The sequence below is a fragment of the Protomyctophum bolini genome (genome assembly GCF_963924005.1).
Source record: "Protomyctophum bolini genome assembly, chromosome: 11".
Lineage (NCBI taxonomy): Eukaryota > Metazoa > Chordata > Actinopteri > Myctophiformes > Myctophidae > Protomyctophum > Protomyctophum bolini.
Window position 1 is genome coordinate 42,828,080 of NC_137872.1, and position 17,027 is coordinate 42,845,106.

General features: G+C 40.3%; 1 protein-coding gene across 1 annotated transcript in view; it reads left to right on the plus strand.

Annotated features, from left to right (window-relative positions):
- Window positions 1-357: 357 nt before the first annotated feature.
- LOC308323899 (TBC1 domain family member 16-like) overlaps window positions 358-17,027 on the plus strand; it is a gene marked incomplete at its 3' end in the record, with an annotated part of 192,426 nt that continues 175,756 nt past the window's right edge. Inside the window, 1 exon segment of the mRNA XM_080775763.1 lies at window positions 358-553.

Here is a 17,027-nt window from a genome sequence, read left to right on the forward strand (position 1 = left end):
AAAAGGTCAACTTTCTTCTATACTTCCCTGTTTTCAGGGGGATGTTATTATAGTCTGATCCGACAATAACAGCCTGGCTGTAGCTGCTGCTGGCTAAAAGTGCTATTTATTTCTTACATATATGTCTTTTGGAGGACAACGTTGAATGTTCTTAAATGCATAGAGGTTTAATCTTGTCTTCATATTTGTGTTGCGTGCCTGTTTCTTTCCCCGGAAGGGAACAGGGGGTATAGATATCATTGTGATAGTGGGTTGGCTCTCTCTCCTCTCCAGCACAGAACGTGAGGCTGAGGTGTCTCACACACACACACACACACACACACACACACACACACACGTCGGGACTATAGCAGCAGCAGCAGGGCTAATATACACAGACATTACGGGGCTAGTAGACCCGAAACATATCCACAAATACACAATAAAGCAGCCTGGTGGTTCCACCACGCTGACAGCTGGAGTGGGGGGGCTCTCTTCTCTTCGGAACATAATTATGGACTACTGTAAGCGGGATGGGCTCCACTAGACCTCTCCTCCTCCGACGGGACTGAAGGTGAGATAAAATGAAGAACACACCACCATGCGTAATTTATTTATACGTCTACTACTCAAAGACAAAGACGGCGTCGCTTCCCGACCATAGAACCAGCTAGGTCGTCCTGTCGTCCAAGCTCGCTATGTTGTTTTTGGTCGGGAAGCGACAGCTTTCTCTGCAAAGAAAGACGTTCGCTTGTTTGCAGCTGCCTTTCACACGCAACACACACACACACACACACAGTCACACACAGTCACACACACACACACACACACACACACAGGCTACTATGTAGCTGCAGTCATTCATTCATTCCTTTCCATGTTCGCCGCACGCAGACTCAACGGTGCCTTTGCGGTTATGATACAGTACTATTTTCTTCTTTGGATAGACATGCGAGTTTGTGTTTTTTACATGGTACTATAGCTATGCTATGCAGGCATTTACAAACAAACTTTACAAGTTCCTTCTCCTTCCCTTCCTTGGGAGGGATGTGAACACTGTAGGCTACGGGTAACAGGAGGGTAAGGTAAGGTTGGGGCTAAATGCAGCCCCAGGCCAGCTAGTTTTTAAATATTTATCATGTTCAAAGATGGGAGATAGGAAGCCTACTAGTTGAGGCTATAGCCTACTGTTGTAATAAAACCCCTGTCGGTATAGATAGCAGCCAGGTGGAGTGGTAGACTGCCCTGGCTGACTGTGTGTAAATAGGGCTGTGTGTTGGCAAGGCAAATTCCCTCTCCTCTCCTGATGATACAATGCACAAGCCGTGTCATCTTGGCTAAGCCTTCATGATATTAAAGATAACATGGTACAGGCTGTGTCCTTCCATGCAAACTAGCCAACGTGCAGCAGACGGTATATAGGCTACATTTTTGGAGGCATTGACTTTTATATTTGTCTCTAGAGGTCAAATCAGCCTTGATCAGGATTTTATATAGGCAAGTTAGTGCAATATGTGTTTTATATGATACGTTAGTACCATTTGACATTTTTCTAAAATGTTTCACAAGACTTAAAGGACAACTTTAGTTATTTTCAAACAAGGTTCATGTTTTACATTGTTATTAGAGAAAGTAAAAGAGGAATGTTAATTTTCTTTCATTTGTTGCTTTCTTTCGTTTTAGGGATTTTAGCTGTTTTTGACAGGGGGACAGGGGCATTCGAGCATGGGCCTAAATATGTATTTTTTTACAACATTTTATGGCGATTTATTTTTGTATTATTTACTATAGTCCTAATATACCCCAGGAAATTACATCTGGCCACAGAAGATCACAAGATCTACTGAATGTGATCTACCTACTGGGGGACGGCTTATACTGTGTGTATAGGGCTCAATATGTCAGTTTGTCACATTCAATAGAGCCTGTTATCTTTTGTGGTCAGATGTAATTTCTTGGGGTTTATTAGGACTATGGTAAATAATAAAACATTAAATCGCCATAATATTTTGTAAAGAAATACATACTCGAATGCCCCCGCCCCCCTGTCAAAAACTGCTAAAATACCCAAAACAAAAGAAAGCAGCAAATGAAAGAAAATAAACACTCACCTTTTATTTTCTCTAATAAGCTGCTTCTTTTCACCTGACATGGGAGAGGTTCTCCGGCCGGACGGACGTAGCGCGTGGAAGGAACACGTTATTCCGACCAGTTCCTTTCCCCTCCATCAGGCGCATGTTTTTTGTGAGGGTATACCTACCCCTAGGGGACACGGGGAGAGCATGCAAACTCCACACAGAAAGTGACCCCTGGGGGTCCCCGGTGCCCCACTTTGAGAACCACTAATAATAATAATAATAGTAGTAAATAGTAATAATAATAATATCTGGGACTTATATATAGCGCTTTTCTAATACCCAAAGATGTGTTGGGGCCGGGGGGGAAAACATGAGAAAATGACAACTTTATTAGAAAAACAAGTAAGAATAGGAGTAAAAACCAATGAAAACACTCAAAACAGGACATGTAACGGGTTAAAAAAAAACACATCAGCTCGGGAATGCTATTCTGAACAGGTGGGTTTTCAGTGCCGTTTTGAAGGTGGTGAGTGAGGGGGCATCCCGGATGTGTGACCACTGAGCTATAGCAGCCTTTCTTGCACAGTTCATTGGAGTGAGTTATACGGGTTGCTTCAATTCAATACAGCCGAATGGATTGCTGGTGTCACTTCTATGCAGCACAAAGGTCCGCTGATGGCTCATGCTGGACTAGAGTACAGAGTACAGCAACCTGCAAAGGGCCTGGTCATTTCAAGATGACTCAATGGACCAGTGTCCATGTACCTGTCAAAATGCTTCAAGGAAGTGAGAAACACCCACGGGCACAACAACACCAGCAAGTGCAACCCCCTACCCTGCTTCAAAACAGCCATACATTAATGAATGAATGGACATTTTCTCTTCGTGTCATGCCACTTTGGCCCATCCCACTTGGGATTATATGACACGTTTAACACAATAAATAGAAAACAACTGACATTACAATCCTTCCTGTTCATATCAAGTCTTACGTTTTCATATAGGAGCACAATTTGCATTTGGACCTAGACAAGTCTTCTTGCTTTGCCAACATAAATGACCCCTCACTGTTTTGACTGTAACTGTACGTTTAGTTTACTGCTCCTAGTACTGACAATTTCTATAATTAGTGTGGTTGCCCAACAGGGCAACCAGACTCTTGTAATTGTAACACTTTATTCCACTTCCACTTATTGTGGGCTCGCTACAGCGAGCACACACTAGTTATTGCCAGCCTATATTTATTCCGCTTCTTTATTTATTCCACCCGTTTTTTTGACACCCTACTACTTCCACATACTTTATGCTAGAAATTTAGTTCAAACTTCAAACTGTTCAGCTCTTTGAAGTGATTGTGGCTTGTATTTTTATTTTTACAAAGTTTTATACTTTTTATACTTTTTAACTTTTTAACTTTTTTTAACATCCTTTATAATGAGAGTCGATGGAAGAAAGGTCCCATTTTTCACAGTTAACTTTTTTGAGCTCTTATTACTCCGTCATACTTTCACTTTGAAACTTCATTCAAACTTTATAATGTTCATCTATCTTTGAACTTTCATTGGTGAAAAAGTTGTTTTGAAAAAGTTTATACTTTTTAAAATATTTAACTTTATTTATAGTTTTTGCCTCCCATAGACAATTAATGGGATTTATCTCTAAATCAACCTCACTTTTGCAGCCTCATTACTCTGGCATACTTTGTCGTAGAAACGTGATTTAAACTTTAGAACGCTCACACGACTCTGGACTCTGGACGGTTCAAACCGTATTCGAATACGTTAAACGTTTTTTCCGAAATCGCAGTTCAATCGCAGGCCGTTTCGCGTAATTAGTGCCATCTTAGAGTGCGGGGCTTCTTTGACTAGAGTGTGGAGACTGAAATTCTTTCCTTGAAAATTTACCAAACAAATTGTCGTCCCGGCCAAAGTATTCATTTTACACGCATGTTCTTTTGTCATTTTGTAGCCACACATGTCCTCTTTCACACAATGTGACCACCAAAGCACAGAGACATACAGAATGTGAACTACGGCCTTTTAAGTGACACAAAAACAGTAAATCTGCTCATTGACCTCCATTGTATAATTCTTACGAGGAAATTATCGCGCTGACAATTCTTAACTCGCTCTTATAACCACATTTTCAATCGTACCAACACCACAATCGCACATGGTGTACGTCAATATCTCAGGCCACTCACAGCGAAAAAAATATTTGCATTCGACTTTTACTTTTTGCGATAGAGCAATTTGTTCGGGCATAGTTTCCTCCATCCAGGACCATTGAAATCTCCCAGTCATAGTACTGGCATAGAAGTGGAAGTCTTTTACTTCCACAGCTGAGACATATAAGGGCTTAATTGCAGGGCTGACATTAAAGTTACAAGATCTCAATGAGTTGCTCTGCGATACCTTGTGAGCTTGTAGGTCTGCTATTTGTGCAATTAGGCTAGACACATGCAAGTGCACGCACGCACGCACGCACACACACACCCTGTCTTCGAACGCACGCACGCACGCACACACACACCCTGTCTTTCTATTGGCTGGCCTTTACACAGCTCTCGCAAGCGCGCGCACGCACGCACGCACGCACACACACACACACACCCTGTCTTCGCACGCACGCACGCACACACACACACACCCTGTCTTCCTATTGGCTGGCCTTTACACAGCTCTCGCAAGAGCACGCACGCACGCACACACACACCCTGTCTTCGCACGCACGCACGCACGCACGCACGCACACACACACCCTGTCTTCCTATTGGCTGGCCTTTACACAGCTCTCGCAAGAGCACGCACGCACGCACACACGCACACACACACCCTGTCTTCCTATTGGCTGGCCTTTACACAGCTCTCGCAAGTGCACGCACGCACGCACGCAAAAAAATGAAAAAAAGTATTTTTTCCAAAAAAAAGTATTTTTTCCAAAAAAAAGTATTTTTTCCAAAAAAAAGTATTTTTTCCAAAAAAAGTATTTTTTTGAAGAAAAAGTATTATTTTGAAAAAAAAGTATTATTTTGAAAAAAAAGTAATTTTTTTAAAAAAAAGTAATTTTTTGAAAAAAATGAAAACTTAAAAAAAAAAAACTTTAACCTCTTTTTTTTTTTTACTTAAAAGAAAAAAACTTGAATTTTTTTAATAAAGATTTTTTTTTTTCATTCATTTATGCGAGCCCACGCAGTTTCTACAGGAACTGCCTTTCTAGTTGTGGGCTCGCTACAGCGAGCACACACTAGTTATTGCCAGCCTATATTTATTATTCTTTATTCCACCCGTTTTTTTGACACGCTACTACTTCCACATACTTTATGCTAGAAATTTAGTTCAAACTTCAAACTGTTCAGCTCTTTGAAGTGATTGTGGCTTGTATTTTTATTTTTACAAAGTTTTATACTTTTTATACTTTTTAACTTTTTAACTTTTTTTTTACATTCTTTATAATGAGAGTCGATGGAAGAAAGGTCCCATTTTTCACAGTTAACTTTTTTGAGCTCTTATTACTCCGTCATACTTTCACTTTGAAACTTCATTCAAACTTTATAATGTTCATCTATCTTTGAACTTTCATTGGTGAAAAAGTTGTTTTGAAAAAGTTTATACTTTTTAAAATATTTAACTTTATTTATAGTTTTTCCCTCCCATTGACAATGTATGGGATTTATCTCTAAATCAAGCTCACTTTTGCAGCCTCATTACTCTGGCATACTTTGTCGTAGAAACGTGATTTAAACTTTAGAACGCTCACACGACTCTGGACTCTGGACGGTTCAAACCGTATTCGAATACGTTAAACGGTTTTTCCGAAATCGCAGTTCAATCGCAGGCCGTTTCGCGTAATTAGTGCCATCTTAGAGTGCGGAGCTTCTTTGACTAGAGTGTGGAGACTGAAATTCTTTCCTTGAAAATTTACCAAACAAATTGTCGTCCCGGCCAAAGTATTAATTTTACACGCATGTTCTTTGGTCATTTTGTAGCCACACATGTCCTCTTTCACACAATGTGACCACCAAAGCACAAAGACATACAGAATGTGAACTACGGCCTTTTAAGTGACACAAAAACAGTCAATCTGCTCATTGACCTCCATTGTATAATTCTTACGAGGAAATTATCGCGCTGACAATTCTTAACTCGCTCTTATAACCACATTTTCAATCGTACCAACACCACAATCGCACATGGTGTACCTCAATATCTCAGGCCACTCACAGCGAAAAAAATATTTGCATTCGACTTTTACTTTTTGCGATAGAGCAATTTGTTCGGGGCATAGTTTCCCCCCATTCACGGCCATTATAATCTCCCAGTCATAGTACTGGCATAGAACTTGGAAGTCTTTTACGTCCACAGCTGAGACATATAAGGGCTTAATTACAGGGCTGACATTAAAGTTACAAGATCTCAATGAGTTGCTCTGCGATACCTTGTGAGCTTGTAGGTCTGCTATTTGTGCAATTGGCTGGCCTTTACACAGCTCTCGCAAGAGCACGCACACACGCACACACACACCCTGTCTTCCTATTGGCTGGCCTTTACACAGCTCTCGCAAGCGCACGCACGCACGCACGCACGCACGCACGCAAAAAAATAAAAAATAAAGTAATTTTTTGAAAAAAAGTATTTTTTTGAAAAAAAGTATTTTTTTGAAAAAAAAGTATTTTTTTGAAAATAAAGTATTTTTTTGAAAAAGAAGTATTTTTTTGAAAAAGAAGTATTTTTTTGAAAAAAAAGTATTTTTTTGAAAAAAAAGTATTTTTTTGAAAAAAATGAAATCTTTTGAAAAAAATGAAATTTTTTGAAAAAAATTAAATTTTTTGAAAAAAATGCAAACTTAAAAAAAAAAAACTTTAACCTTTTTTTTTTTTACTTATGAAAAAACTTGAATTTTTTTAATAAAGATTTTTCTTTTTACATTTAAAGAAAAACTTTTAAAAACACTTCTACAGCTTCCACATACTTTATTCCGCTTTATGCAGTTATTTATGCTTAAACTAGTTTTTCCAAATGTTCATACTTTTTTTTTACTTTTACTTCAGCTTTAATACATTTTCTACTTTTGTTTACAATATGCTACAGTCCCGAAATATTGATTATGGATTTAGACCACCAATGGGAACACTATTACTCCGGTCCCCGAGTTTCAAACTTGACACGGCAATAACTTTATACATTGCATTTTATGCGAGCCCACGCAGTTTCTACAGGAACTGCTTTCTAGTTGTGGGCTCGCTACAGCGAGCACACACTAGTTATTGCCAGCCTATGTTTATTTATTTATTCTTTATTCCGCCGTTTTTTTGACACCCTACTACTTCCACATACTTTATGCTAGAAATTTAGTTCAAACTTCAAACTGTTCAGCTCTTTGCAGTGATGGGTGCTTGTATTTTTATTTTTACAAAGTTTTATACTTTTTATACTTTTTAACTTTTAAACTTTTTTTTACATCCTTTATAATGAGAGTCGATGGAAGAAAGGTCCCATTTTTCACAGTTAACTTTTTTGAGCTCTTATTACTCCGTCATACTTTCACTTTGAAACTTCATTCAAACTTTATAATGTTCATCTATCTTTGAACTTTCATTGGTGAAAAAGTTGTTTTGAAAAAGTTTATACTTTTTAAAATATTTAACTTTATTTATAGTTTTTGCCTCCCATAGACAATGAATGGGATTTATCTCTAAATCAACCTCACTTTTGCAGCCTCATTACTCTGGCATACTTTGTCGTAGAAACGTGATTTAAACTTTAGAACGCTCACACGACTCTGGACTCTGGACGGTTCAAACCGTATTCGAATACGTTAAACGTTTTTTCCGAAATCGCAGTTCAATCGCAGGCCGTTTCGCGTAATTAGTGCCATCTTAGAGTGCGGGGCTTCTTTGACTAGAGTGTGGAGACTGAAATTCTTTCCTTGAAAATTTACCAAACAAATTGTCGTCCCGGCCAAAGTATTCATTTTACACGCATGTTCTTTTGTCATTTTGTAGCCACACATGTCCTCTTTCACACAATGTGACCACCAAAGCACAGAGACATACAGAATGTGAACTACGGCCTTTTAAGTGACACAAAAACAGTAAATCTGCTCATTGACCTCCATTGTATAATTCTTACGAGGAAATTATCGCGCTGACAATTCTTAACTCGCTCTTATAACCACATTTTCAATCGTACCAACACCACAATCGCACATGGTGTACGTCAATATCTCAGGCCACTCACAGCGAAAAAAATATTTGCATTCGACTTTTACTTTTTGCGATAGAGCAATTTGTTCGGGCATAGTTTCCTCCATCCAGGACCATTGAAATCTCCCAGTCATAGTACTGGCATAGAAGTGGAAGTCTTTTACTTCCACAGCTGAGACATATAAGGGCTTAATTGCAGGGCTGACATTAAAGTTACAAGATCTCAATGAGTTGCTCTGCGATACCTTGTGAGCTTGTAGGTCTGCTATTTGTGCAATTAGGCTAGACACATGCAAGTGCACGCACGCACGCACACACACACCCTGTCTTCGAACGCACGCACGCACGCACACACACACCCTGTCTTTCTATTGGCTGGCCTTTACACAGCTCTCGCAAGCGCGCGCACGCACGCACGCACGCACACACACACACACACCCTGTCTTCGCACGCACGCACGCACACACACACACACCCTGTCTTCCTATTGGCTGGCCTTTACACAGCTCTCGCAAGAGCACGCACGCACGCACACACACACCCTGTCTTCGCACGCACGCACGCACGCACGCACACACACACCCTGTCTTCCTATTGGCTGGCCTTTACACAGCTCTCGCAAGAGCACGCACGCACGCACACACGCACACACACACCCTGTCTTCCTATTGGCTGGCCTTTACACAGCTCTCGCAAGTGCACGCACGCAAAAAAATGAAAAAAAGTATTTTTTCCAAAAAAAAGTATTTTTTCCAAAAAAAAGTATTTTTTCCAAAAAAAAGTATTTTTTCCAAAAAAAAGTATTTTTTCCAAAAAAAGTATTTTTTTGAAGAAAAAGTATTATTTTGAAAAAAAAGTATTATTTTGAAAAAAAAGTAATTTTTTGAAAAAAATGAAAACTTAAAAAAAAAAACCTTTAACCTCTTTTTTTTTTTTACTTAAAAGAAAAAAACTTGAATTTTTTTAATAAAGATTTTTTTTTTTCATTTAAAGAAAAACTTTTAAAAACACTTCTACAGCTTCCACATACTTTATTCCGCTTTATGCAGTTATTTATGCTTAAACTATAGTTTTTCCAAATGTTCATACTTTTTTTTAACTTTTACTTCAGCTTTAATACATTTTCTACTTTTGTTTACAATATGCTACAGTCCCGAAATATTGATTATGGATTTAGACCACCAATGGGAACACTATTACTCCGGTCCCAGAGTTTCAAACTTGACACGGCAAAAACTTTATACATTGCAATTTATGCGAGCCCACGCAGTTTCTACAGGAACTGCCTTTCTAGTTATTATTTTTCTTCCACTAGTCTTTATTTTGACGCACTACCCCTCCCTCAGTTTTGACTGTACGCACTTGAGCCATATGTCAAATTGACCGGAAAAATCGGGAATCGATGGCGTGTACTTTGCTAAGAGAAATGTTGTATAGTTTAATTGATATGAATTTATTAGTGAATTAAATTATCCCATTGACTTCAATGGAAAAATGCAAAAAATCACATTCAAGTATTTTTCCCTCTGAGACTGTAAGCACTATAGTTACAAAACTTGGAGGAATATTTCCTAATTATCACTAAAATTACTTAAAAATATATATTTTTAGGTCGGCCTCATGGTGGCGCTATAACAGCCCACTTTACCTTTTGGCTCATAACTCTTGAACCGTATGTCGTAAAATCAAAATTATTTTTTCCCTGGATTCCTTGGGTCATGACGCATCTCCCCATATAGGCCACGCCCATTTCCGCCATGATGGATTTTCCGCCATTTTGAATTTTGTCCAAAACACACTTTTTGCTTTTCCTCCTACAGATTTTGTCCAAATCTCACAAAAATCTGTACACGTGATCTCTGGACCCATCCGATTAAAACAGATTTGCAGATTTTCGGTAGTGCGTATCGTTCGGCCGTAATCGTCTTCCGAAGTCAGTAGGAGGGGCCTATATCACGAAAAATGCCATAAATCACAAACGGAATGTCCAATCCATCCCAAATTTGAATCACATGTCCGGGGTGGTTCGTTCAACCGAGTTCCAAAAGCAATTCCATTTTCATCCATAGGGGGCGCCGCAAACGTGATAAATGTAACCGTTTGTCGGAAAACCAGAATTTCGGGGGTTAAATCCCCTCCGAATTACTTACACACGATCTAAGGTGTGACTTGAAACTGTAACAGGCTGGCAATATCAGTGGGAGGGGTATATATATGTAAGCCACTGCAGCAACCACACTCTGCAATTTTTTTAAATTGCGACCTCTCCGAGGTTGTCTAGTTAATTGTATGTCTTTATGAATTGAATAAACTAGATTGGTGCCCGGCTGTATATAGAGCACTGAGTCAGTAACGATAGAAGTTGGAGATCCATGACTCACCCGGCTACGCAATGTCCGTTGTACCCGTGTCAGAGTACCCGTACCCCTGTCTGTGTCCCTTTTTATGCCCATACATGGAGATTTATGTGTGTCTCTCTCTGTGTCCCTTTCATTCCTATAGTTCTGTGTCAGGCATGCCCAAATAGTTTGATGTTAGAACAGGCCAGCTCCATATATGGAGCATGTGCAGCGCCCAGTTCTGGACAACGCAGGTGTCAAATTTGAGGTCCGTGTGGACCTAACGGTTCTTGAGTTACGTGCATTACAGCCTTACACACGTACGTATAGACAGACCGAGACATTGTGCATTTATAGATGGGACCATAAAGGAAACAAGCCCCCAGGGATTTTTATTCCGTGTTCTCCTTTTAGCATTATCGTATAACTATATTATCTGCAATTTAAAGTATTCAATCAATGAATGAAAAACCAACCAACAAAATATGATTAAATGTGTGTCTGTCACGTGGCTGTGAGGACCAGCAGCTCTGACTGTTACAAACATTGTCGTATGTCCTCGTAGGAGGCTGGAACTGAAGCCCTGCACTGAGTCATTTATGTGTAGTTGTTTCCTCATAACTTTCTTTTGTTGCTGTCGTGGGCAGAATGCTCTTATCTCCATATTCTAACTGTTTCTGTTTGGTTTTTCTCCTGTGAATTAACGGCCGCCCTATAGTTTGATCAAACAGCAGTGTCACACAAAATCATCAGAAGTAGCAGATCTGCAAGTTTGAAATGCGGTGCAAAGTGACACGTTTTGAGCTTGTAGATCTGCAACTTTCTGCAATTTTTAAGGAATTAGAATCCTGAAAAGTAACAGTTGTTTTTAACATGAGGTTTCCACCCGACATAGACGAGAATCAGGAGATAATGAGTTTGATAATAAGTTCACAACAGCAGTGTTGATTTCGTCGACTACATTTTTTCACTGACAAACTAAATGAGAACTAAGCCGTGATAACTAAAACTAAATATACTGACAATTTCGTCAACAAATAAATACTAGACTAAAATGTTAAAAAGGGACTAGTGGACAAGAGATCCAGTAAAAGTAATTTCACACTTGGTTGCATGCTGAACATAGCCGATCTACAAGCTCACAACACGTCGCGCTGCAATGCGTTGTGAGCTTGTATATCGGCTATATATTTTCAGCAAGTGTAAAATCAGCCATTACGACGCTATCAAGGCCCGCCAAAATACATTTAGACTAAATCAACTGTAGACTTAGTCGACAAAAATCGTATGATATTTAGTCGGCTAAAACTAGACCAACACTAAAACATTCCAGGTGACTAAAATATGACTGAAACTAAATGAAAACTATTGAAGAAACTATGACTAAAACTAACCAACTACCAAAAACAACACTGCACTCTTTTCTTTTTTTTTTCTCCAGCCTTTTCCCTCGACTCTTTTTCAGCCTGCCTCCCCTCCGGCCAGTGTAGCGTGGTCGGTCCGCCCAGATCCCACCAGGGCAGTTCATTACAGTCCCGTCTATTCAGATGTCATCATGACAACTGAATTAAAGTCACCGAGGGTGACTTTCAGTGTTGTTGCCAAGTCTGCCTATTTATAAGCGACTTTGGGCTTTCTTCTTCTGCGAAGTCACTTATAACCAGCAAGCGGATTGCTTTTTTTTTTGGGGGGGGGGTGGGCTTGTCTATGAAGTGTAGTTGCTTCAGTTTTATCACATTAACCTTTACATCACTGTTCTAAAAGCAACATTAGACCATGAAGTTTGACCCATCTGCGCTGCCCTAGTCGCCGCTTATTTTGGGCTTGTTTTCGGAGACCTGGCTGCTGGTTTGTCTCCGATAACACCGGTGACATTATCTGAAGAGACTCGAGGCTCTCTCCTCCTCACTCACACACTGAAACATGGCAGAATTGTCACTTTTTGTTTGACATTGCTGTTGGGTGAAGTCCTTTGTTTGACGGGTCGTTTCTGTTCCAGAAGCAATAGGCTCGATGCAGTAATGATGAAGGCTCTGTTCCATTTGGTGTAGTAGCACAGTGGTTCTCAAAGTTCCTAATGTCAAGGACCTCCATGACTCTGAGAGAGTGCAAATGGTCGTAAAACATGGGGTTCCATTTGTATAGAGCCATATGAAATCCGTTTTATTATTTTTTTCAATTCCGTTTTATTTTTTCCCAAATTCTTTTTTCCCATTTTAATATTTCTGAATTCTGTATTTAGCTTTTTACACCCGTGTGAACCGAGTGGTGCAACTCCCCTCTCCTCCCCCCCCCCCCCCCCCCCCCCCAGCAGGGGGAGTGGTTTCACCAGGCTACCGTAAAAACTAAGTTTTATTCTTATGTACCTGTATGTACACGATATGTAACAATAAAGTTACAACCTTGAACCTTTTGAAACCCCCCCCCCCTCAAGGAACCATGAGGGTTTGAGTGACCCCACTTTGAGATCCACTGGACTGGTGTAGCAGTGTTTCCAGTGAGCTAATGTGCACAACATCAGCATTCAGCATGCAGGTTAAATCACCCCTCAACGGCTTCTGACAGACATACTAGGGGTGTGGAACATGCATCCAGCAAGCCCAACCCAGTAGTTTTGAGTGCCACCACACAAAGCCACAAACGGACCCCTCACCAACCTTAATCCAGTCGTTTTAACGGACCCCTCACCAACCTTAATCGTTTTCCCACTATTACTAACCCGGCTACCCCAAACCTAAACATAACCGCAAGCACGTTGCAACACATGTTCATGACCAAAGCAAACTTCACTTTATCAGCCAAAAAAAGTTGTGAAAAAAAATATGATATGAGCAGCATTCGAACGCACCCAACCCAGGTGTTATGGATTTAAAGTCTATTGCCTAACGAGGCAAGCTGGCTGCTGGAATGCATTTCTAGAGTACATATATCGGTCAGAAAGCCTTGAGGGTAAAACTGCTTCCCCCTGGCCAGCCAGGGCGCCTGATGGAGGGGAAAGGAACTGGTTGGAATAACGTGTTCCTTCCACGCGCTACGTCCAACCAGGGAAACTCCCCCCTGTCAGGTGTAAAAGAGCAACTTGGACACTCAGGCATGAAGGAAGCATGAGTTCAAGTCCGTTGCTCTCCCCTTGTCCCCCATGGGGACTAGGTTGGTGGAGGGTGTGTAGAGCCCAGGATCACATTAGATGATTGACACAAGGGTGAAAAATGGGTTACAAAATCGTGGGATAAAAATATATATTATAAAAAAAAAAGAAAGCCTTGAGGGTTGATTTCACCCAACACCACAACGGCAGCACCCTGACTCCAGGAGTTAGCCCCGAACGGACACAGCATCTTCATTAGTATCATTGGTAACACATGCAGCACATGATGCAGGGCCTATTATGATAAAGACCCTGATGTGTGAAGTAACTGATAAGCCACCTGTGTGTCTGTGTGTCTCATTGTGCCACCGAGTCATCTGAAACTATACAACACACACACACACACACACAGCGCTGCCGGGGTCATGGAGTGCGAAGAACGCTGCATGGCTACACACACACACACACACACACACACACACACACACACACACACACACACACACACACACACACACACACACACTGAGGTGTTGACAAGATATAACATAGCAAGAGGGCGAGGAGGCCAAGATGACAGCGCATGGAGCAGTAGTTCTCAAACGTTGTTTTGGCTCAGGGCACACGGCCAGTAAACGGTGGTGGAAACTGACTTAAGTATGTGTACTCAAATACTATTCTCTTCTCCACTTTCCAATATTTTTTTTTACTTTTACACCACTACTAGAACTATTGTATATTTGGATTATTATTTTTTTTTTTTCAAAACGTGCATTAACCACTTTCAGCACTATTTGAAAATGACAGATCTACAAGCTCACAACACATTGCAAAGTGACAAGTTGTGAGCTTGTTTTCAAATGGCTATTTTCAAAAGATTGTAAATGATTGCAATGAGTACTTTTTAAAGTCATATGTTTTGATTATCTGACTTTTACTTGTAGCAGAGTAGTATTTCTACAGTATAGTAACTGGTAGATTGCCTATTTTCATTTGTTTTGCCTCTTTCTTATACTATTTTATACTATTTGGCAATTTGACCAGTTGTTTTTATGGGATGCACACGGCACACGCAGATTAGTCCGACAGACATGCAGAAACAACGATCAGACATGCGCTGCTCCCGGGCTTGCGGTTAGGGTTAGGTTAGGGTTTGAGGTATAGGTTGTCGGTCTAATGACTGTCGGACCAATAGTATGTCTCTAAACTAAAGCCATGACCTACATAGTTCATAGTGCAGCACTTGGTGCTATGAAAAATGTCTGCTATTTTTTTAAATCGTGAAAATGTGGCTCAAATCTTTGAATATATTCATTCAGATGGGGGGGGGGGGGGGGGGGGGGCAAATACATATCATATTGTTTTGAGAATAGTTTTGAGAACCATTAGAGTGTCATAGGTTTTTTCAGAAGAATCGAGCTCTGGTTAAAACAAAGGCCCACAGTCTCTTATAATAAGCAGACATGGCAACAGTGGAGAGAGGAGCCTTAGTAGCAGCCTGAATGCAGTGCGTGCCATCATCACAGTGACCCACATGGCCCTGTAATCACATGCAGTGAGTCTGCAGACCAAAATAACCACTGGGCTAACGGCGAAAGAACATTGCAGTGAACAACATTATTATTGACGTTATCACACTGCCGAACCAGCTGTTGTTGTAAAGCCCTGTTTAGAAAGAAACCGACCTTTTTATCATTACGAGAAAGGTGCATTGTACGGTCAGGTGGCGCCGGTTTCTTTCTGTTTCTGTGTTGTCGTTTTTTTTTAAGTGCTGATGATGACGAGTGACTCTTGGCACCTGTGTCTGAAGGAGAGTCCAGCGCGGTCCGACTGCTTTGTGCACAGTTGGCAGAACTACCCGAGAAATGCTTTATTATTTGCCAGACAGTAGCAGAACTACCTGAGAAATGCTTTATTATTTGCCAGACAGTATGTAGGACACACAAAGACTGCAGATACTATCTATTCCATTGTTTCCCAGTGGGATAGTAGGGTTGGGACTCATATGCGGGTCGCATATTCATTTTTATGGGTCAAAAGTAAAGAAATGTATCCCTTGTTTTTGTAAAAATAACACTTGTGTGAAGTGAGGGGCGCTCTTATCATCACACACAACTAAGACGCTCAAACGCGTGAAGCGAACGCAGCTCGTAAATTGCAATAACAATTAGAATAAATTACTTACTTTAAGGTTTTTTTTAAGTTCTCTTTTTTATTATTTTATTTTTTAAGTGTTTTTGTAAGTATTTTTTTAGTTTGTATGTGTGCATGCATGTGTGTTTTTTAAAGTTTTCTTTAAGGTTTTTTTTAAGTGTTTTCTTTTTAAGTTAAGTTTTGTGTGAGACAGACACACACACACACACACACACACACACACACACACACACAGACATGTTCTGCTAGGTCTCATAGTTAGTGCTCATTGCGTTCGCAATCACTGTGTTCGCAATCTCATTCCCTGCTCAGCCATCAAAATCAAATCGTCACAAATGTCATTCTGGGCCAATCACTTTTGGCGTCTTCGCTATTCTGCCCTCACTTTTATCCTCAATATGGACTTTGCAGTTTGCTCATCCAGTCAAATCATTGCTATGGGGTGATCAGCCAATCATCAGCCAATGTTTGTGTTCACGCAAATACACAGGCCTCAGGCCTGGTATGGTAGGCCTCAGGTCTACCATTCTGAAATTGAATTTAATAATATTTGGGCAGCTGACAATAGGCTCTCTTTACTCTTTAAAAAAAATTAAAAAAATAATAATATATATATATATATAATAGCCTACTGTCAGCTGTCCAGCAGTCCAAATATAATTAAATTTCCGAATGGTAGACCTGAGGCCTACCATACCATTGCGTGGCACATCTATGCACGGAATGTCTATGTTCACAGGCTTCTGTGTGCGGCCTAGAGGAGCATCTGAGCTTGTGCAGTACTACAAGTCTTACACCATATGCGTTTGGGAAACCGGGCCAATGTCTATATGTATACATGTATGTAATCTGAAACCTATCTATATTATGTCACCATCAAAAGCCAGTTACTTTCAACGTACAACTTGCATACATACATTGCATACATACGTTACCTGCTACCCAACCCATATTGAAACATCGCAATTACGTCACCATTGACGGCCAGTTATAACCCGACTTCAGTATTTAATTTCAACGTTTTACAGAGAGGCTGAGATTTGAAAGTTCGTAGCGGTCGACAGTACTTGCGCGCTCGACAGAGTGCAGTTCTAGTTGTTATTGCAGTGAGCTGTCGTACTCGTACAGATGATGATGATGATGATGATGATGATGATTCAAGTTTCTTTATTAGGAAAAAGAC